General features: G+C 40.1%; 1 pseudogene; it reads right to left on the reverse strand.

The window, feature by feature from the left end:
- Positions 1–1,049: 1,049 nt before the first annotated feature.
- LOC121487022 lies at positions 1,050–22,357 on the reverse strand (annotated as a pseudogene).
- Between the last annotated feature and the right edge of the window lie 1,931 nt (positions 22,358–24,288).

Here is a 24,288-nt window from a genome sequence, read left to right on the forward strand (position 1 = left end):
CAAAAATCCTAACAAGAGCATTAATGGGAAACAGCGTCATTCTCAGCTGCATTGCTTCAAATACAGGTATATATTTTTATGAGGCATAAAGCTTTATGGTGCAAAGTTGTAGAATATATATAATTCATGCAAATTCTGATAGTATCATGGAGTTATTTTTAAAATATCTGAAATTCCTTCACACTGTTTGAAAGGAATGAAATAGTGATTTGGGCATTTTAGGAACTGATTTATAGTATTTAGAAACTTTAGATTTTGCTTGAGAACTTTAAAAGTTTACTTCAGTTCTTTATATTACCTTTCAGTCCTGATTAATGACATCACATGTTTTACAATTCAGTAAAGTCAAAGAGAGGCTTATCACAATCTCTAATGCTCTGGCTTAATCTAAGAGTTAAGGTTGTAGTATTTAGAGCCTGGGCTCCATTCTCTCCAGTTATTCTTCAAAAATCACATTTCTCGTAATTGGATTTGTGGTAAGGATTGGACAGAGAACACTGCAGGTTGTATTATCTGGTAAATTCTCAGTGGGCAGCTTCACTTTCAAGCCTTTTCACCCAATTCGATTGGCCAACTAACTCTCAGAGGACTTTATTCAAACATAAGTGAATTAATGCTTCCTAAGGAGGAGATTTGGAAGTGAGACAGCAATAGAGATAGATATGAAAGGCTGAGAGGCAGACAAATAATGAATGGATAACTGCTTTTCTAAGGAGGTCTGAGTTAGAGTCCTAGCTCTTCCTTGGTATATAGGTGACTTGGGGTAAGTGGGTTAAGGTTTTAGGCCCCAATTCTTCATGTGCCCCAACGGTGCTAATCTCTAGTGACTTGGCCGAGTGGACAGGCTCACATGAGAGGGCCTGCCGCAAGGGCCCTGGCTCGGGGAACTTCCTCTTTTCTGCTGAGGCTCCTTAACAGCAGTACATATATATGGAGATGGGCCATTTTACAGTCCCTGTCTCTTCCCAGAAGAAATGTATTGTTTTTTTGTTGTTATTTTTCATTTTTTTAAGTTGCAGAAAGATCAACTTTATTGAGGCTCCCCAGTTCTAGTTCTCTTCCTCCTGCATAGTCTCGGTTTCTCTGAGATACCCAGTCCTCTGGGCAGTGATGAGACCCACTTTGCAGCCAGTGGGGGCATCTTTGAGGATGATGTCAAGTTTGCCGATGTGCTGAAGGGATGCCCCACGGGGCTCATGGCCACACCCTGCATGCGTGGCCAGCAATCCCTCTTATCCACATACTTGTGGTAGGCACAGTGGCCTTCAGGATGGGCTTGTAAGTGCAGCCACTTCTGGCCACTCCACCGACCACAGCTCTGTTGGCTGAGGTGATGACCTTCTTGGAGCCCAAGGGCAGCTTCACTTGGGTCTCCTTGGTCTCGGGTTGTGGGAGGTGACAATGACATCATTTGTGGAGGCTCTGGCCAGCTTGCCTCTGTCGCAGCCTTCTCCTCCAGGCAACACACCCGATGGTGCCTCATAATCTCAGGAATGGTGCCCGCTGGGAGTACATGGCTGATGCTGAGCTGGGCCTTCTTGCCGCAGGACAAGAACCAGCTAACGTGGATGCTTCAGCCATGAAGGATAGTTCTGTTTCTCACAGGGTGGGGATCCCAGAGGACCGCCCCCAAGCCCGAAGGGTCCTCCATCCTATGGCATGGACGACATCTTCCTGATACCCTTGAGGTAACTGTGCAGCTCAGAGAAGTAGGTGCGCAGGCGCAGAGTGCCTTTGGTGCTCCACGTCTGTGCCACATGGGCCAGCGCCTCTGGTTCTCCCCAGCCACAGGGTGCTTGGCAGGGCCCTCAGGGTTACTGGCAGCTGCCCAGGGACCACTGCTGTCCCTGAGGGGAAGTTTTAAGGGTGCTTCTAGCCATGTATGGACTTAAAAAAAAAGATTTTATTTATTTATTTGGCAGAGGCAGAGAGCACAGGCAAGGCGAGCAGAAGGGAGAGGGAGAAGCAGGCTCCCTATGGAGCCGGATGTGGGGCTCCATCCCTGGACCTTGGGATCATGACCTGATTGGAAGTAGATGCTTAACCTACTGAGCCACCCAGGCACCCCACCATGTATGGATTTAAAAGCAGGTAGCTTCTCGCTCTCCTCTATACAGTTTGAAGGTATAGTTCTTGAAAGGATTTTGTTTATTTGATAGAGGGAGAGAGAGAGAGAGAGAGAGAGAGAGCGCGAGCATTCACCCTCCAGGGGGGAGGGGGGAGGGGCAAAGGGATGGGGAGAAGCAGACTAAGCCTGGGGCCCAAGGTGGCTGATCCCAGGACCCTGAGATCATGACCTGATCTGAAGTAAGACGCTTGAGCACCCCCAATTCGAAGATGTTTTGCACGGACTAACCATACTGAGGGTTCCCTAAGTTCTGTTCTTGGAGCTATTGTGGTAACCAGTTGTATGGCTCTCCAGTTGATCCCGTCTGGTCTCATGGTGTTAGGTGGACAGGAGACAAGGACAAATACAGGAATTCTTATTCTCTCTCCTACTTCGGATTCTGACTAGGTGGAAAGAAGGGCTGGGGATCCCTGGGGGGCTCAGGGGTTCAGCGCCTGCCCTCAACCCAAGGCATGATCCTGGAGACCTGGGATCGAGTCCTGTGTTGGGCTCCCTGCATGGAGCCTGCTTCTCCCTCTGCCTCTCTCTCTCTCTCTCTCTCTCTCATGAATAAATAAATAAATAATCTTAAAAAAAAAAAAAAAAGAAAGGACTGAGGAAGTCAAGTGGAGATCTTACCTGGACCTGGCAGTTTGCTGAGGTGGTGAGTTTAGTCCCCATTATTTAGAGTTCATGGAAAACTGATGTTCTTTACCAGCAGAAAGGAAAAGTGAGGTTTTCGGAGGGCTTTCCAGCTTGGAATTTCCAAGTCTGAGCATCTGTAAGGCAGGGATCTTCAGATGTGTCAAGACAAGTTTGGGAATCTCTTTGTGGTAAGAGGAGGAGGAGGACACGTAAAGTTTGAAAACTCATGTTTGTATGTTTGGAACATAAAACATTGCTATTTTAAATAATTCAGACTTCATAAGAGAGGTAGTCTTTTTAAAATTCTTATTTAAGGGGTATGTGAGTGAATAAAGCTTGAGAAACTGCTTTCAGCTGTAAAAGAAGGTGCCAGAAAGCATAAATAAAGTTTAACCCCAGAGTCAGCTAAATAGGGAATCGATAGCAGTTTAATTAACAGAGACATAGCCAGACCTGAGGGACAGACCATCCAGCCCAGGGGCTGCCTAACTATAGCCCCGGGGGCCAAGTCCAGGCTGGTGGCTGATTTTTTTTTAATGACCTATTAGCTAATAATGGTTTTTACATTCTTAGATGGCTGAAAATAAAAGAATAATATTTCATGACGTGGAAATTATGGGAAATTAAAATTTCAGCATCCATAGCGTTTTATTGGAACAGAGCAACAATGCTCATCTGTCTGTGTATCCTCCTTTGCTGTCCTTACGCTGCAGAGACAGTGTTGAGTAGTTGTGACCGTGTGTATCCCCAAGAAGCTTAAAGTTTATTATCTGACACTTCACAGAAAATAGTTGCTGACCCTCTTGGTCTAGCTCAGGGTTCGGGGAAAGAAATTCAGGCTCTGTGGGGGTAACGGGCTTGCTCAAGCTCAGATGATTAAACAGTAGTAGGTTCTTAATATTACTGATATTTCTCTTCAGCATGTCTTTTTAGTTATCATTATTATGTCAGCACTTGTCTCAATCTTTTCTACCTCCAGAGATCTTTCCTAACAGATTTCTTTTCTTTTCTTTTTTTTCTTTTCTTTCTTTTCTTCTTTCTTTTTTCCTTTTCTTTTCTTCTTTCTTTTCCTTTCCTCTTTCTTTCTTTCTTTCTTTCTTTCTTTCTTTCTTTCTTTCTTTCTTTCTTTTTCTTTCTTTCTGATTTTATTTATTTACAAGAGAGAAAGAGAGAGAGAGAGCGAGAACAAGCAGGGGGAGCGGCAGGCAGAGGGAGAGGGAGAAACAGGCTTCCTGCTTATCAGGGAGCCCCAACATGGGGCTGGATCCCAGGACCCCGGGATCAAGGCCTGAGCTGAAGGCAGACACGTAACTGGCTGAGTCGCCCGGGTGCCTCCTAACAGAATTTTCTAGAGCATATCCACAACTATATTTTTGACAAAGGCAGGATATGTTATGCTTTACTTCTAATATCCTTTTAAAGGATAGTCAGCATTTTTGACCTGCCTGAAATGTCTATAAATTAGTTTCCAAATCAACTGGAAGGGTATTTATACCTTTTAAGGACTTTGTAGGCAATTAGAAGTCTATTGCCACCAAGTGGCCAATGGTATGTTGATTATGCTCGTCAAACTGCTGGATCATAGAATTATCCTAGTGTCACAGGGTCTCACGGTTGGACCTGAAATTCCAGCCATTTAACAATGGATTGTTACGGAGATCATGATGCTGTCTAGTTGATTGTTAGAAATAAAAACATATATTTTTTTAAAGTAAGGATACATACCTACTTAGTCACTTTTAAAGCCAGATGTAAAGACATGCAAAACTACAAATGCACTTTGGTGCTCTCCTCGGTCCTCAGTTGTTACCAATCATAGATAAAACTGGCCCTATTAGACCAATGACACCTCTCTAACTCATTCTGTTATTTTCAATTAAGTGGCCCTCAGAGATGTCTTAAAACAGTCTGATATTTAAAGTAACCCTTGTGGCTTGCAAGGATTTATTCCTCTTTTAAAAGAGAAGTTGGTGGCTTCTGTGACTCGGCGGACAGCCCAACAGAACGGGAGCCTGCTCACCTTCACAGCCTTTTCCTTTAGCACATGATGGTGAATTGTGTATTCATATTTTCTGCCCATTTTTATATTAAGTTTTTGGTCTTTGTTTCCTTTGATTTCTAAAAATAATTTATATATAAAGTATATTGCCCATTATCTGTGATGTATGTTGCAAATATCTTTCTTGCAGTGAGTGATTTGTCATTTGACTTTACTTTTGAGGTTCTCTTACATGATGTGACAGTTTTTAATTGTTTTGTAGTCAACTTCGTCAGTGTTTTCTTTTATTGAATTTGGATTTTGAGTCATAAAAAGCCTTTTCCCACATTCAAGTTTTAAAGGAATTTACCACTGATTTCATCTAGTATTTATTTGATCTTCTTATTTCTTACATTTAGAACATCTAATCCATTTGGAGTTATTTTTGTGTATGGTTTGAGGTATGGATCCAATTTTATTTTTTTCAAAATGGTTATCAAGTTGTCCTCACACCCTATAGATGCCCCAGTGATTCTTTTTTTTTAAAGATTTTATTTATTCACAAGAGACACACAGAGAGAGAGGCAGAGACATAGGCAGAGGGAGGGGAAGCAGGAGCCTGATGTGGGACTCGATCCTCAGACTCTGGGATCATACCCTGAGCCAAAGGCAGACGCTCAACCACTGAGCCACCCAGGCACCCCCACCCCCACCCCCAGTGATTTTTGATACTATGTTGATCACACTCGAAATTTCCATATGTATGAAGGTTTAATTCGGGACTTTGTGTTCTATTTATAGATCTGCCTATTTATAGATCTGCCTATTTATGTGCTAGTACCAGACTAATTATAAGAAAAGAAAAGAAAAGAAAAGAGAAAAGGAAAGAAAAAAGAAAAGAGAAAAGAAAAGAAGAAAAGAAAAGAAAAGAAAGAAAGAAAGAAAAGAAAAGAAAAGAAAAGAAAAGAAGAGAAAAGAAAAGAAAAGAAAAGAAAAGAAAAGAAAAGAAAAGAAAAGAAAAGAAAAGAAAAGAAAAGAAAAGAAAGAAAGAAAGAAACAGTCTGGTACATTTTTGTGAGTAGTTCTTTCACAACTTTATTTTTTTAGATATGGACATTGGTCTAAGCTTTTTATCTCTACTGGAGTCAATTGTTTTTTTGGAGTCAGTTTTGATAGACTGTATTTTAGAAAATTATCCATTTCATCCAGCTTTTCAAATGTATTTGCATAGTGAGGTTCAAAATATTAGCTTATGATTTAAAAATATTTTATGTTTTAATGGTTATTATCCTTTTGGTACTTATTATTTTTATGATTTTAAAATTTTTTTCAGAGAACCAGAACTTTGATTTATTAGTTTTGCAATGTTTTTGTTCTTTAACTCATTAATTTTGGCTTTTAGATTTATTAGTTCCTTCCTTATCCTTTCTTTTGGTTACTGTTTTTATTTTTCTAGCTTTTTGAGTTGTGAATTTAACTCATTTATTTTCATTCTTAATTTTAATTGCTGTAAATGTTTATGAATTTTATGAACTACGAATTTTCCTCAGATCACAAAAGTGGATCCCATAGATTCTAATATGTAGTGTTTCTGTCTCATTATTTTTTTGCAAACTAAGTAATTTTAGGGAAAACTATTAATATTTTTCTTTTCCTCCAAAAGGTATTTAATGGAAAGTTTCTTTTCTTTTTCCAAACATATGGTATTATATTAATTTCAGGTATACAATATAATTCTGTGCATTACTTAGTGCTTATCAAGATAAATGTACTCTTAATGTCCTCCTTTATCTATTTCATTCTTCTCGCCACCCACCTTCCCTCTGGCCACCACCAGTTTGTCTTCTGTATTTAAGAGTTTTTTGTTTGTATCCTTTTTCTTTGACCATTTGTTTCTTAAATTCCACAATGAGTGAAATCATATGGTATTTGTCTTTCAGGAGTTATTTCACTTGGCTTTTTACTCTCTAGCTCCAACCATGTTGTTGCAAATGGCAACACCACCATTCTTTCTTATGGCTGAGGATATATATAACACACCATCTTCATCTATTCATCTATGAATGGACACTTGGGTTGCTTACATATCTTGGCTATTGTACATAATTCTTCAGTAAATGTAGGGGTGCATATCTTTTCAAATTAGTGTTTTCATTTTCTTTGGGTAGATATCCAGTAGTGGAATTATTGGATTATATGGTAATTCTATTTTTAATTTTTTGAGGAAACTCCGTACTGTTTTCACAGTGGCAGTACCAGTTTGCATTCCTACCAACAGTGCACAAAGTTTTCTTTTTCTCCACCTCTTCACCAATATTTCTTATTTCTTGTGTTTCTGATTTTAGCTACTCTCACAGGTATAAGATATCTCACTGTGATTTTGATTTGCATTTCCCTGATGATAAGTGATGCTGAGCACCTTTTCATGTGGCTGTTGGCCATCTGTATGTCTTCTTTGGGGAAGTGTTTATTTATGTTCTCTTCTCCTTTATCAGATTTAACATTTGCAAGTATCTTCTCCCATTTTGTTTTCTTATGGTTACTTTGCTGTGCAAAAGCTTTTTATTTTGTGTAGTTCCAATAGTTTAATTTTGCTTTTGTTTCCTTTGCCCAATAAGACATAATTAGAAAAAGGTTTCTATGGCCAATGTCAAAGAAATGACTGCCTGTGTTTTCTTCTGAACATTTTATGGCTTCAGGTCTTGTATATAGGTATTTAATTCATTTTTAGTGTATTTTTGTGTATGGTATAAGAAAGTAGTCCAGTTACATTCTTTTGCATGTAGCTATTCAGTTTTCCCAGCACCATTTGTTGAAGAGACCATCTTTTCCCTATCGTATAGCCTTGCCCCATTTGTCATAGATATATTGACCATGGTGTGAGTTTATTTCTGGGCTCTCTGTTCTGTTTTATTGATTGTCCTATTGATCTGTTGTTGTGCCAGTACCATGATGTTTTGGTTATTACAGCTCTGTAGTACATCTTGAGATCTGGGATTGTGATACATTCAGGATTGTTCTTCTTTCTCAAGATTGCTTTGGCTGTCTTGGGTCTTTTGTGGTTCCATACAAATTTTATTATTTTTTGTTCTAGTTCTGTTAAAAATTGTTGCATTAAATCTGTAGACTGCTTTGGGTAGTATGGACATTTAAACAATATTGGTTCTTCCAATTAGTGAGCATAGTCTATCTTTCCATTTGTTTGTGTCCATCTTCATTTTCCTTCATCAGTGTTTTATGATTTTCAGAGCGCAGGTCTTTCACTTCCTTGGTTAAGTTTATTCCTAAGTATTTTATTATTTTCGGTACAATTGTAAATGGGTTTGTTTCTTAATTTCTTTTTCTGCTATGTTTAACAGAAGGCTTCTTAACCTCAAGGTGGAATTGCCTTTTTGGTTTTGGTTTTGGCATTAATGTCTAGTTTTATTACATTGTGATTATCTTAAATCTCTTTTTAAATAGTACGCATCTGTTTTTCCACTGATTTATTGAAGAAACTAGATCATTTATCTCATGTTGTTACGTATCTTGGATTTGGCTGCTTACTTCCTCATATTGTCATTTAACCTTTTTTTTTTATATTCCATGTTTTCTGTAAATTGCTAGTTACACCTCAGGCTTGATTAGATTTAGGTATAATGTTTTATGCAGTAATATTCATGGGGATGCTACATACTTCCCATTGTGCTAGATCATGAAACATGTAATGTTGTTTCACTTCAGTGATACAGATAATTATTCACTGGGTTTAGGTGAGTAAGCCTGATCCTCCATTGTAAACTTGACTGTCAGCCTTTCGTGTAATAGTTTTAGTATCCACTGATGTTGTACACTTGACCTATTATTTTATTAGATGTAGCAAAACAATGATTTTCCTTTTCACTCCTTTTGTTATTTTTGGTTGTTGTGGTTCTGTTTATTTTTTGATAGCTTTATTAAGGTATAATTGATGGATAATAAAATATGTATATTTTAAGCATACAGTTTAATTAGTTTGACATATTTATACACTTACACTATTATATAATGCATTATTAAATATTATATATTAATAACTAAATTTTTCTATAAAGAAGAATTTTTCATCATCAATTATTAGCTTACCCTAAAATTCAGTTAGTTCATATAGGGAAAGTCAAGCTAACTGCTGATTCTTTCACTTAATTTATCAGTTAACAGATAATAATTTGATGCTGTGGAAACTTCCTGTAGTAAAAGTTTTTTTTTCCAACACTTTCTTGGAAGCGGTGGATTGGAAGGGTATTATTATGAAGCATGCATTTTTATATATTTGAAATGTTTCAGTCAATTATAGTCATTGTCTTTTTATTGCTACTTATGTTGGCTATTATATCTTTAAAATAGAATTTCAATAGTCTTTGATAACTTCTTTGCTTTTTTTTGACACAAAAATGTCATAGATTCATCTTGTATATTTTCTGCCACAAACCTGGCATCAGCCATTTTTCTAAGGATTCTTAGAAAGGATCAAGTTAGTGGGGATTGGTAATTAGAGCTATGAGCCTTTATGTTTTCATTATTAATCCTTCTAAAATGATATATTGGTTCATTACTGACATACTTTAATGATATACATTATTGAATTAATGCCTCTTATATTGTTTAAGCTAACGGTGTTTAGGTTTGCTTTTTAAGTATCAGAGCTAAGTAATAATCTATGGGTATTTAAAGTAACATTGTTATATCTTGCCTGTTATCTTTACTCATGCAGTCAGATTTTTAAAAAATTATTTATTTATTTATTTATTTATTTATTTATTGTCAACGGGGGTGGGGGGAGGAGTAGAAGGAGAGGGAGAGAGAGAATCCCAAGCAGGCTGCATGTTGAGTGTGGAGCCTGACAAGGGGCTTGATTTCAAGACCCTGAGATCATGACCTGAGCCAAAATCTAGAGTCAGATGCTTTACTGACTGAGTCACCTAGGGTGCCCCTTTAGTCAGATTTTACTTTCCACAAAAACTACTTAGAAAGGGCACTGGTACCAACAAGTTGGGAGACCAGGGAACTCAGGCTCACTCTACAGAGGGTAAGAACTTGAGTGAACTACCATCTCTCTGTTGTAAATTTTGGACTCCTCTCTACTTAGGCAGGGGTTAAGACAATGACCTATGTTTGAGGACAGCTGATAGCTGTATATGCTATTGGTATGTAGTACCCATGTATTGGACATTGACAATCAGTCTAGCCAGATAAGTAAAGACAGCCAAGAGAGGTGATAAGAGTGGCCAGATAAGTTAGAGATACTTGCTCCTTTTTATCTTTCAGCCCAAGAAGAGGGAGAGGGGTAGGAGTGAAAGAATAGACCATAGCCATTTCTCATTCTGAGTCTCTCAAGCCAAAACTGGCCTGTTGATGGGATGAGGAGAAGGTGTCATCATCAAATTGGATCTGAAATTCAAATTTTACTAATACTAGCATATTTAATAAATAAAAGTATCTGGAAAGACATAGATTTTGCCCAAAATGTTGTTAAGGGACGGGAAAAAAAGATTCAGTAAAGCCTGGTCAAAGACAGTGAGGGATGGGAGAAAAGTTAAACTATTTGAGTATGTAGCCCATTGTGTTCAGAATGTGCAATAAACCAGGTGTATTTTGTAACCATAATGGGAAAGGTACATTTTTTGTGCATCAATATAAGAAACCGAGATTCTGGAATAGAAAATTTAGAAGGATTTTCTGTACTTTAGAGATTGATAATCTCCCCTACCCACTCATTTCAGGCTTTTCCTGTAATTCAGTTATTATCCACTAGGTGGCAGAAGATATCTTGGTTATGTTATCCACAAGTTCAAATTCTAATTTTATGCTCAGCTTTCATTGTAGATTTTAGCTGTATGTTTTTCAAATAAAAACTAGCAACATTATTTAAGTATTTTAATAGAAGCTTTAAGTATACTTTAATACAAATAGGAAATATTGATCAGGGATGCCTGGCGGGGCTCAGCGGTTGAGCATCTGCCTTCAGCGGCCGCATGATTCCAGGGTCTTGGGATCGAATCCCACGTCAAGCTCCCGGCATGGAGCCTGCTTCTCCCTCTACCTGTGTCTCTGCCTCTCTCTGTGTCTCTCATGAATAAATAAATAAAATCTTTTTTTAAAAAAAGGAAATGTTGATCAGTCAAAAAAAAAAGTCTAAAAGGCAAACTACATAGAGGTCTTTTTCATTATATTGCTAGCTAATTCTGTTCTTATCTTTAGACTGACTAGAATATTTTTTAATTCCCTCTGATGTCGTTTTAGAGTAATATGTCAATGGGAAATGGCTGGCACAGTTCTGAGATGTCAGTTAAATTGGATAACACAAATTTATTGCAGTTTCCCTCTGCTACTGGTTCTAGGATGTTGGGGTTTAGGGAATAATTTTTGTGTCTGTCTTTTTTTTTTTTTTACTTGTCCGTAAGTTTCCATTTCTTATTTTCAGAGTTTCATTTTTATCCCTTCTATTGGCAAAACCAAGAAATGAAAATCTCTGACCTGCTGAGACCAAAAATCCCCATTCCACCAGGTTACTTTCTTCAATCAGAGGGCAGTAATTTTCCACTGATTCACAGAATGACATCACTTTTTTCCCATCAGCTTTCTAACTGGAAACTCATTTAAACTACTTCACATATGATAGTACTTATCTTGCCATATCCTAGCCACAACTCTGAGTTCATACAAATTATTTTAGAAAGTTCTGTACACAAAGGGCATTTTAAACCAAAATGTAAAATTTCTGAGCAATAGTTCAACAAACATGTATAATTGGTTCTAGAAAATAAATTCCCCGCTTTTTATTACAAAGTTTCTAAACATTAAAAAAATAGTGCAATAAATACCCCTACACCAGTACTCAAATAATTAGTATTCTCCACATATTTAAATATATATATTTTTGGTGAAACACTTTAAAATTGCAGATACTGTGACTATTTATCCCTGAAGAGTAGAGGCATGTCCCCTAAAACGAGGACATTCTCTTACATAACTGTATTATTATTCCTAATAAAAATTTTTAAAAATATTTAATTTATTTATTTGAGAGAGATCTAGAGAGGGAGACAGAGCACAGAGGAAGAGGGAGAAGCAGACTCCCCACCGAGCAGGGAGCCTGATGCGGGGCTCCATCCCAGGACCCTGGGATCATAACCTGAGCCAAAGGCAGATGCTTAACCTTCTGAACCACCCAGGTGCCCCACCCCTAAGAAAATTAATACTTCCTTAATTTTATCTTATAACCAGTCTATATTTACATTACCCCAACTTTCCTCGTTTAAATTTAACACATTACTTTTGGTTACTATTCAGAATATTATAATCTAGAAAGGTTAAAAATTTTTTTTAAATAATGGTACTTTTTTTTCAAAGACTTTATTTATTTATTCATAAGAGAAAGAGAGAGGCAGAGACACAGGAAGAGGGAGAAGCAGGCTCCATGCAGGGAGCCTGATGTGGGACTCGATCCTGGGACCCCAGGATCACGCCCTGAGCCAAAGGCAGACACTTAACCACTGAGCCACCCAGACATCCCATGGTACTGACTTTTTGAAGAGACCAGTACGGTTGTCTTATAGAATGTCCAATATTTTGGATTTGTCTGACTTCTCCTTATAGTGTCACTTGACTCTAAGAGTATATAGTCAAATTAATTTGATGACAATCAATTCCTTATTATCATGTGAAAGTTTTCAGAAGTTGCGGTGGTTTGAAGCCACAAAATGTTTTTACTCCCTCTTTTATAGTTCTGGAAGACTTGCAACCAGAGAGTGCCAGAGCAGGAAAGCCCACCCCAACCGACACATTAGGAAGGGTATAATAGATTTCTATTGCTGCTGTTACAAGTTGCCACAAATATGGTGGCTTAAAAGAGTGCAGATTTGTTATAGTTCTGGAGATCAGAAGTCCAAATGGGTCTTGGTTAAATTTTTTTTTTACAAATCCTCCTTTTTGGGAGGGAGGCTGAGAAACAATAATTTATTGTATGGGGAGCCCCCAGAAGCCTTCTCCCCAGGAATCTTTGGGGACTCCAAAGGGGCATGGGGGCTCCAGGAGCTTCCTGAGAGGACCGTGTGTTAGGGTGGGGAGGCGACACATTCAGTCCCAGGCACACTGAACATCCGCTCAGGAAGGGAGGTGCCAGACAAACCCCCTTCCAAGGAGGGGGGTGCAGGAAGGCACAGCGGCAGCGAAGTTGTTGGCAGGGCTGTATTCCTTTCTGAAGACTAAGGGAAACTTTGTTCCTTTTTCCAGCTTCTCTAGGCGATGCCTTGGCTTATGGTCGCTTCCTTCATCTTCAAAGTCAGCAGTGTAACATCTTTAGGTCTCTCTCTGACCCTGACCATGACTTTCCTGCTTCCCTCCTCCACTTATAAAAACTACTGTGATTACACTGGGCCCACCTGAACGTAATCTAGGATATTCTTCCTATTTCAGCTAATCAGAATCTTAGTTCCATAATAGCCTAATTCGTTCTTGCCATGTACATAACATATTCAGAGGTTCCAGGGTGTAGGTTGAAAACATTGTTTGGGACCACTCTGCTGCCTATGATAGGAGGTGACCCAACAAGGATTTATAAGTTACTCTCAAGAATCTTTTCAATACCCTGCAAACTTATTTGTTTATTTTGCACTGGAATTCAGTAAAAGGTGGCCCTTTGATGAACTCTGGTATAACTGAAGTCAGATAGTTTCATTTGCTAGTTTTATTTTGGTAAGGAAGTAAGTATTTTCCTTGACTATAATTGAAGCATCTAAATGGCTCCAATCTTCGACTCAACCTCTTAAATTCTAGGTTTCTTCTCCTGTCACTTCCAGTTATGGTGAACAAATCCATAAATGTAGGTGGGTCACACATACCTCCTTCTGGGTTATCTGTTCAAGTCAGAACTGAAGTGGGTCATGCTATTGACATCCAGGCTCATGTTGCGTTAATACTTGACCAAAAGGTGAAGTTCTGGTGTGTGGTATAGGGCCACTTAGCATCCACAGGGCCTTCTGGGTGCTGACCTCTTGTTATGATAATTTTTATAACTGCTAATACAATAGAAATTTTGTTTCTGGCTCAAATATTTTTCTCAGACTTAAGAAAAACGAGACTAATTGATGCCTTATTAATGCAATAAAATCTGTCCCACTAATGTTGATGGGGTTTTTCTGAAATGGCAAATAAAAATTGTTGGATATCATTGGTCAGGTAGGGAAATCTAGGGAAAGGAAAATGGTAAGATTTTTAGTTAGTAGAGTGCAATGTTTTAAGGTGAATTTAGGTGGATTTTGGGGGCAGGAAGGCAAAATAAGAAGGAAGAAACTATAGAATCTTGGGTAGACAACAGTTTGTCGAGCTAAGAAAATATCTGGAGTTGAACCAGAGGCTTCAATTTAAGTTAAAATCTCTACTCTTGGGTGCCCTGATTATGAGGGCTACTCTGCAAGTTAATGATATTTATAATGGGAAAATCCACAACCTCCACCTTGAGAAATATCTGGAAGAAGTTTGGGAGGGGCTTGTGCAGTAAACCAAGGAAGTGATTTTGAGGACATGGTCTTGGATTCCAAATAACAGTGATTATATAAACCTGTGAGCTCAAGAACATCTCGGGAACCTCAGCTATGTTGAAAGTCCCATGAAAGTGGTTGTGTCAGGGGGAGTAAACTAGTGTTTTTGTGTATCCACATTGTGTTATTTGCCCTGCCCAGTGGCCACTGCTACTTGGCCACTGCTACAGTCCCACCTCAGGGCGATGGGAACTTGGAGCTTATTCTTCAGCGTGTTCTTAGACCCTGACTAAGCGGGCCACCTGCATGAGCAAACAGAGAAAGTAGAGATACTGCAGAATGTGCATCACCCACATTAAGGAACCTGCTGGAAATAGGACCCCAGCAATGGAGGGGGTCTCAAAGGAACACATGGAAATACTCATGAGCAAGAGTAATCTGTAAGCACCTGCTGGTACCAGTCAGTATGGGGACTTTCAGGCCCAGTTTCCTTTTCCTTTCCCTCTGTGCCCCATCTGTGAGGAGTTGAGCCAGATGTGTAGGGAGGAGAGGGCATAACACCTGTGTGATAAATAGAGAAATGGCTGACCATAGCCCCTTTCCTGACTAAGGGCTCCTCTCTTTGGCAGGAGGCCTGAGCTGAGGGAAAGGGAGGGGGACTAAATTAAACCAAGAGTTTGTAACAAGAAACCAGACATTTGAATTACTGATTAGGAACTCGTATCACTTAACAGTTACCAGAAAAATCGTACTTAAGTTTTTACTTAGGGAAAAGAGAACTAACCCCATGGAACAGATTTAGGTGGAAGGGAAACAAAAATAAAGTTCCTTTAGGATTATATCCCATGAGTTTGCTTTTTTAATATGATTATTGCAGTTGTGAAAGTTTAGGACATAGATGTCTGGTGCCTTAGTTAGCAGGCTAGGGGAGAGGGGAAAGGTCAAAAGAGATCGGGGGACACTAATAATACTCTATTTGTTTTATATTTTGGTTAAAGTTTACTTACCACACCTGTATAACAAAGGAAGTGTGTTTTAAAATTATTCAAATTATTCTTTGAATGTTTTACCTTCCACCTTATTTTTAAAGTTTTTTTCTTTTCTTTTCTTTTTAAAGATTTATTTATTTGTCTTTAGAAAGAGAGGACACAAGCAGGAGGTGCAGGAGAAAGAATCCCCAGCAGACTCCTTGAGGGGCTCCATCCCAGGCTCCACTCAGGGCTCAACCCCACAACCCTGAGATCATGACCTGAACCAAAATCAAGAGTCTGATGCTTAACTGACCTAGCCAGGCAGGCGCCCCCAACCTTCTACCTCATTTAAGGTCACTTAATATTGGCCAGGGTATAGGGAAATGGATTAACACTCTCCATATCTTATCCAGTCAAGAATTCTGATGGATTTAGCTCAAGAGCCCATAAATGATTTCCTCTAACCTAACCTACTGTCCACTATAGTCTTGGCTTTATTAGCCCTTACATCGGAGCTAAAATACCATAGGGAAGGCTGTTTCTTTGTCTGTTCCTCCTTCCCTCTCTTCCACCCTCCCTTATTTCAACAATATTTTGTAACATTGCAAAAGAAAGAAGCAAACACAATATTTTCCTTTCCTGTATTTTCTCTTCTTCCTTTTCAATGAAACTTCATTTGTATTATTCTGTGCAGTATTCTGTGTCCTGCTCTCCCCCTTAATGTTACTTCTAAACTTGATGACATGTCTTGATATAGTGCACACGCTTGTCATAGCTGTTGCTCATGGGCCCTCCTGCAATGGGATTATAGTATAATTTCCTTAGCCATGGCCTGGATGTGGGGCATCTGGATTCTTTCCTGTTTGTACCACAGAACATCAGCAGTGTGTGAGTGCTCTCTTGGGTGCAGGCTCCGGGCATGTGGCTCAGGTGGGTTCTCATGTAGCTCGAACATGTTGCTGCTAATTCACTGTTTCCTGTTGGATTATTTCCTTGGGAGTGTATACATAAAAGAGAAATTACTGGCACAGAGGCTGAGAAGGATCTCTTAAAAGACTTTTAAACTTTTTGCCAAAGGACAATCCAGAAAATGAACCAGCCTGAAGTTAGTGTATCTAAGAGAGGACCTCAGAAGATCCAGGGGATTGGCCAACCTCCAAGAAGGCCTTGCTGATATGCTTTAAGGAATTACTTTTTGAACTTTGTTGTAAAGGTCTGAATTTTATTTGAATATTTTTGCCTTTTACTAAAATTTTGGCTGCTTGGCAGACTTTCAGGTTCTCTTTGTTTGAGTGTTTGATGGACTGACTTCTTTTATGACAACTTGGGGCCAGTCAAATCACCGATATTCTATTGTGTGATTTTTTTTTTTTTAGCTGATCAATTCTTTCTTATTTTCTTGGCTGATTTTTAAACATTTTCTATTATGGAAAATTTTAAAAACTACAAAAATAGAAGGAGTAGAAATATGGAGCCCCACGTACTCATTATCTGCTTCACCAACCATTAACTTTCTGTTGCTCTTTCTTTTCTTATCTCCCTAAATACTTATTCCCCCTCACCCCCGCATTGTGATATTTTATTTTATTTATTTATTTTTAAAGATTTATTTATTTGTTTTGGAGAGACAGAGCACGCACGAGTATGGGGGGCAGGTGGGCAGAGGAGGACGGGAAGAGAAAGAGTTTTGAGCAGACTTTGTGCTGAGTGCCGAGCCCTGTGCAGGGCCTTGATCTAATGACCCCTGAGATCACAACCTGAGCCGAATCCAAGAGTCAGATGCTTAACGGACTGTACCACCCCAGCGCCCCAACACATTGTGACATTTTAAAGCAAATCCCAGACATCATATGATTTCACTCATAAATACTTCACTCTGCATCACATCTTATTAAATGATCACAGTGCATATGGCAAAGCCAATAGAATAAAATGTTGACAGTCAGTGAATTTGGGTAGAAGGGATATATGTAGTCTTTGTATGACTTATTTTTACAAATTTTCTGTAAGTTTGAAGTTATTTCTAAATAAAAAGTAAAAAAACAAAAATGAAAACACCCCATCCAACCAAACAAAAAATATGACCATAAGACATAACCATTATCACATCTGATAATCCAAGAACAGTTTTTTTCTTGTTTTACTATAAACCATGCCCTTGGAAAGAAATTACGGGGAAAACTCAGATAAATAGTAAACAGAAAATAAAATCACTCACAATTCTAACACCCAGACACAATCACTATTTAATGATCATGTATTTTTCTCCAGGCCGTTAACAGACACAGATACACACAAAATATGCCTGTCATTCAAAAAATCAAGTAGTACTAATGGGCTTATAATCAAGCACATAATTCCCATCATCCCATCCCCTCCAGTTTCACTGCCTGAAGTCCCAGCTCCTGTGTGCTCTCTCTTATCTCTAGCAGGCTCTAATGGCAGCTCTGTTTTCAGGATGGTACTTTCTTATCTATCACAGCTGTTAAGATGAAAGGGAATCTTACTTTTCTTACCTTTTGTCAGGAGAGTGTGTTTTTCATTCTGTGTTTGATCTTTAAAATGTTTTGATTGTGGGCATTGTGTACTGCAGATTGGCTTGTCCATCATCCACTGTGACCTCTTTTTTTTTCTTTAAGATTTTATTTATTTGTTCATGAGAGACACAGATTGAGAGAGAGAGGCAGAGACACAGGCAGAGGGAGAAGCAGGCTCCCTGCAGGGAGCCAGATGCGGGACTCATCTGGGGAATCCAGGATCACGCCCTGGGCCGAAGGCAGGTGCCAAACCTCTGAACCACCCAGGGATCCCTATACGGTGATTCCCGCCCCCCCCCCCCCCCCCCCGCCCCAGACCTCTTTCTACCACGTCTCCCTATACCATAGAGGCTGAACAGCAAAAGCCACATTACCACACTCCCTTGTACGCAGCCAGTGGGAGGCCTGGAAGGTTGATGTGAATGGGGCCGAGCACAGTGGCAGAAGGGTTTGGTTCCTCCAGTTACAGTGAAGAGTCTTGTGTTCAGTTGCCTGTGCCATGGGTGTAAATGGAAGGCAGGGGAAGTAGTGAAGTTTTTGCCAGAAGAACCCCAGGGAGGGATTAGATATTTCTCCTGGCTGCCTTGTTCCTGATTGTAGCATCCTGGCTTGGGTTATCATATATTTATATGCATCTCAACACCCTATAACAAATCTGTTGTTGTTTAAACCAGCTGGAATGAATTTTTTGGTCTTCACATAGGAAACTGGATAGAATTATTGAATTCTATGATACTTCTTGAGATTTTAAAAGCAAAACCTCCAAACTTTTAGTCATCTGTGGTTTTATTTATTTATTTTTTAATTAATTTATTTATTCATAGGCAGGCACTAAACTGCTGAGCCACCCAGGCTGCCCTAATCTGAGGTTTTAATGATTTTCTATATCTTCCCCATACTCTCGAAGGAGGATATTTTTACATCAGTTATTTTATTTGCCAAATAACTAATTATGGCAGGTAATATGTATCCTCTACATCAGAAACGGAGACAAATGAGTTTGGACACTAACTACCTCACCTAAGGACATATAGTTTATCTATTATTCATGACTAACAATAAAAAATAGACCCTAAGATTCCTGGAACCAATTATAGCTCTAGCAAAACTTTAAAGCAGTGGCAACTGACCTAACTGGGTGATTCCCAACTAATATAGTTTGCTTGTCTGTTTAAAACTTCACTCATGGCAATTGAAAATTCTTTTCTTAATTTTTCTGATATAATTTTGTGCTTAATGTACAAAATTTGGGAACTATAGATAATTCTAAGGAGGTAAAAATGATTAGTCCACCACCAAGCAGCAATGTCTATTATTGGAATGTTTTCACAGGTCAGATAGAAATAAAACATTTAAAGAAAATTGGGAGGTTTTGAGCAATAACCACATCTTTGGGTTGATGTGAAAAAGAACAACACATTCTTCCAAAAACATTGCCTGACACTTTAGTCAGGGATCAAGTCCCGTACTCACCCTGAGGGTTATTCTTGGGCTTTGATCTCTTACCTATTTCCATTACACCCACAAACATTTGCACTTCAAGTGCTGGGAACTCTGTCCTACGGTTAATTGTTTTATGGTTTCTAGCCTCCTGCTCTAGCTAGTTATTCACATAGCTAGTGCCCCAATTTCAGAGGGAACAGCTGATGATAATTTCTATGGCTTCCCCACCCACTTCCTCTAAGCCAGCTTTTGACATAAACAGGTAGGCCTACCTCTACTCCAAACTCCCCCCATTCTTGTGCATGATTCAGGGAGGGGACAGATGTGGTGGTCATTCCAAGCAGAGGAGGTGGTCCTCCTTGTTGACTTGATGCTCGGGTCACAGTTGTCCTGCTAGTCCCTAAATACACCTTCATGCTGGTTCTGCACAGTCTCTTGCCCCCACTTGGCTTCTTCTAGTAGGTCTCTACTTCTTATACACTCGCTGAGCAGCTCCCCTCAGGCTAAAACTCTTCTCCCTGTCTTTGGAACGCACCTTTGTTCCCATGGCTCATCCTGCCCTATACTTGTTGTATCCCTGACCCCTACCTCACTCCTTGCATGATAGCAAAGTTCTCATTCAACTGCTAGAATTTCCCCATGATCCAGGACAGGAAAGCCAGGGTTTCCTGGACACCGATGATCTCATTACAACAACTTTCTTCCACCTACCCCAATTCCACCACCTTCAAGATATACCTTTGTCTCCAGTGGACGCCTGAAGTGACCATCCAGGCTCAGAGCAGGGGTTAATCAGCACCCCTCCCTAACGTTCTGTTGCTCTGCTAGCCCAGATGTGTTCAAATGCAGGAGATAGAGGAAAACTGGCTCCGTGCAGGGCTAGCCCACAGCTTTTATGACTTTAGCCAGGCCCGAAGGAGAAATTACACTGTCGATAAGTGGACCATTAAGGAGAAAAATGGAGGGAACCCTGATTTCCCCAGAATTGAAACTAATGCAGTTAGACAACCTTTAGTGATCACAGGGACTTTCAGAATGATAATGTTACATGCTTTTCGTTACCTGTAAAGTTCTAATGTAAATTCTTAAAATTTTCTGGCAAACTTTTTCATTTGAGTGAAAATCCTTCATAACTATATAATTCATTTTTATTTTCAAAAGAAAGATAAACAGTTTCCTATTGCCATTGGACTCTGAAAATCTTAAAAATAAAAACCTCCTGTCTTACACAAGAAAGAAAGTAAACCTTCATTTGTTGAAGCTAGTGTTTTTTTTTTTTGTTTTGTTTTTAGATTTCTGCTACTAACAGACAATAGATTGAGAGCAAATGGCTGTTATCTAAAACTGAAACCCAGAAAGACTAAGAACACGAAGTTTATACTTCCCCAAATAGATTTGGAGGAATAGAATATAGGTCAGAACTTTCTTTTGGGAGGAGAGAGAGATAGAGCTAGTTGGTGGCGAGAGCAGTAGAGTAAGAGCAGATGGATCTCTGAGAAAGGGGCTGGCCTGTCCCTGAGCTGAAAAATCTCAGCAAAGGGAGATAGGTAAAATGTATTAGTTTCCCATTATTTTCTGTAACAGTACCATAAACTCAGTGGCTTAAAACAACATAAATTTATTAGAGTTCTGGAGACCAACGCTCCAAAAAAGCTCTCGGTGGGCTAAAATCAAAGTTTTGATAGAGCTGGTTCCTTCTGGAAGTTCTGGGGAGAATTGGTTTTCTCGCCTCTTCTGGCTTCTAGAAGCTGCCTGTGTCTCTTGGCTCCTGGTTCCCTTCCATATGCAAAAGCAGCAATGATCTGTGGAGCCTTTCTCACATCACAATATTCTGACACTGATTCTCTGCCTTCTTCCTCTTCCACTTTCCAGGAGCTGGTGATTACCTTAGGCCCAACTGGATAGTTCAAAATAATCCTCCCTGTCAACATCAGCTAATTAGCAACCTTAATCCCATCGGCAACCTTAATTCACTCTTGCCACATAATTTATCATCATAGGTTCTGGAGATTAGGATGCGGGCATCTTTGGGGGACTGTTACTCAGCCCTCAACAAATGCCTTTGCAGATTGGGAGACTCGTGCTCTGTTTTCCTTCTGGCGCCTGTGAAACCTAGTCTCTGTGAACTCTTCACACCAGCATGGGGAGGCAGCAATGAGGTGGAGGCCAGGAGGGAGGGAGGAGCCTGTTCCAGCAATTTCCAGGCCCCAGTGTCCTCCACTCATGAGAAAGCTGGCAGGCCTGGGAAGAGCCTAGCAGTTGGGACAAAGCAATGCAGCTGTGAAAATCACTGTGGATCCCATGACTGGAGACCATGTGGGGATGCGGCCTCAGAGGATGCCAGTGTGGAGGCATCAAAGCTACTGAGGGCCGGATAAGGATGTTCTCAGAGACGTCAGTAGGGGTTGTTGATATTTGAGGGACATCACCTCCCTTTTCACTAAAAGTCCTCATGGAAGAGAGGGAGGGAAGAAACCTCTGAGCTGACCCCCAGAAATCCGAATCAGTTCAGAAAACTCTGAAGTTACTGGGAAAAGCCCAATTTAATGAAGATGAATTTTCTGTCACTAGGCTGAATGGGAATTTGAGATAGAAACTAGGTTGTTACAGAAAAATAAGGTTCGTGTATTACACCCCTGATTTTGTCTGAGAGTTGTGCCTGCAACATGTAGATGAGGGCAATGATGTTGAGCTCACCGTTCTGACAAGAATATTGGGAAATACCACTCTATTTGTAAGCACTTGGCGAAATGGGGCTTAGTGTAAATGTTGCATGTTTTCCTTGAGGAGCCTCCTCTGGATCAGCAACTGGGTGAGCTGCATGTTGAAGGATGAGCGTGTGACATGTTCCACAGCAAAGTAACTGTCTTGCTACGTGGCTATTTTGACACATAAAAGCCAAGCCGTCAAACTTTTCAACTTCCTTTTCTTTTTCTTTCTTTTCTTTTGTTTTAAGGTGAAGTAAAATGTTAAATATAATCCTTCATTCAGCTCTGAGCCTTGCTCAGAGGCATGACCGGGGCAGGAGCAGCAGGCAGGGCCCGAGGCCGGTACCCTTCGTGGCTTGAGGAGCGGAGGCCTTACCAGCGACTTCCTGTGTGAGGCCTCCTCTGTGTCTCGCAGTAACGTACCCACGTGGTGTCCTTGAATGCCTCTTCGTCCAGATTAACAACCATCACATCAACAAATTGCTTTAAAAAAAAAATCACGGAAAGGGAGGCAGCTCTTTGGAAGAAAGTGGTCAGAGGAAGAAATCATCGAGAGCTGGAAAGTTGAGGCCTCCCACAGATTTAATTGCTATATTTTGACTTTGCTTAAGAGCAGCATTTAGAGTGACATGAGAAATTATTGCCAGACTGGTGACATTCTTTCCTTGGTGCTGGAACCATAGAAGCAGAGCATGGGGACTCCGGGGGTCTGATAGACTTTTTGGCTTCGTCACCAAGAGCCAGCCTTACTAGGACTGACCTCTTGAACCGGGTCCCAGAGTTCTTGGGGTTATTATGAAGAAAGTTTTTGTCATCAGTGGGCTTATCGTTAAAATCTGAATGGCAAACACGGAAGCTTTGTTTTATATTCTAAGCAAGTGAAAAACCATGGCAATATCAGTAATAATATTAACTAATATTTATTGTTTTCTATGTGCTAGGCACCACGCTAAAGTACTCTACATACATCGTCTTGTTTAATTCACATAAGCGCTCTGAGGGGAAAGAGTGATTATTACCTCTTAGAGACAAACAAGCTGGGGCTTAGCAATCAATGTTAAGGTGCCCGGCCTGTGGTCACCCACCTTGTTAGAGACTGGCTGGGACCCAGGTCTCCCTGGCTCCAGAGCCTGAATGCTCAGAAGTACGCCATTCAACCACTTTAACCTCCATGGGCCGACTCCCACCGCTGGAGGGTCTACAGGTGTGGCATTCGGTGAGGGCAGTGGGGCGATGCCAGGCTGGGGTCCTGTGGGGGCTCTCTTGGAATCATATTTTCCTACCCCAGCGATTGGTAGGGGCTAACCACTGGGGGCTTATTCTCCACAGGGTCAGGTGGGGATCTGGCTTCAGAAGAACCTGGGGGCAGGGACGGGGGACAACTTCCGGATCTCTGGAACTCACCTGGGCTTGGCTCATGGAGGTGAGGGTGGTGGGGTGGGCAAGGGCGGGCAAGGAGCTCAATAATACTGCCTTATATTAACCAGACTGTGACATTTTTTCCGTTTATGTTGTCCATGAACTATTAGAACAGAAGCACTTCCTTAAAGATAAAACTACATACGGCAATATTAATTACAGATACAGCTCATTGGATTCATGCAGTCCCTTCCCAACAATTTGAGGTGATTCTTGTGATCCTGGAATCTAAACATGGCATCATTATTACATTCTTGACCAATTGCGTTGGTACAGGAGGGATGCTAACCTTCTAGATGTCACATGATAGCAGCAGCAAGTAGGAGACCAAGTATCTTGTGGTTTTCATAAATAGGAGGGGACATGTTCGCCTTACGGCTTCGAACGTTTGAAGTTCTTCCCATTGTCAAGGTGCTGGGCAGCACTGCGGACGTTCTGTCTCTCAGACTCTTAAATCTAGTGGTGGCCAGTCTGATGTTTTGTCACTCGGCACACTCTGGTCTCTGGGCCAGGCTGTCGGCAATGTTCAGAGCAGTCATTTCGGTGTTACGAAAAGGAGGAGGGAATGGGTGGGTGGCGTACAGCCGTGGTTTCACCTCTGGGCTGGTGGGCGGGATGGAACAGAGGAAGAGAACAGGGAAGGGACACGAATGGAAAATCTGATTATGGTGATCTCAATACTGTGATGTATCCAACCGCAGAGTCACATGGCTCTTCTTCTTCTTCCTCTTCTTCTTCTTCTTTTCTTTCTTTCTTTCTTTCTTTTTCTTTCTTTCTTTCTTTCTTTCTTTCTTTCTTTCTTTCTTTCTTCTTTCTTTCTTTCTTTCTTTCTTTCTTTCTTTCTTTCTTCTTTCTTTCTTCCTTTCTTTCTTTCTTTCTTTCTTTCTTCTTTCTTCTTCTTTTTCTTTCTTCTTTTTCTTCTACTTTTTCTTTTTTCTTTTCTTTCCTTCTTCTAATCTTCTTCTTCTTCTCTTCTTCTC

The sequence above is a fragment of the Vulpes lagopus genome, chromosome 1 (genome assembly GCF_018345385.1).
Source record: "Vulpes lagopus strain Blue_001 chromosome 1, ASM1834538v1, whole genome shotgun sequence".
NCBI classification, from domain to species: Eukaryota; Metazoa; Chordata; class Mammalia; order Carnivora; family Canidae; genus Vulpes; species Vulpes lagopus.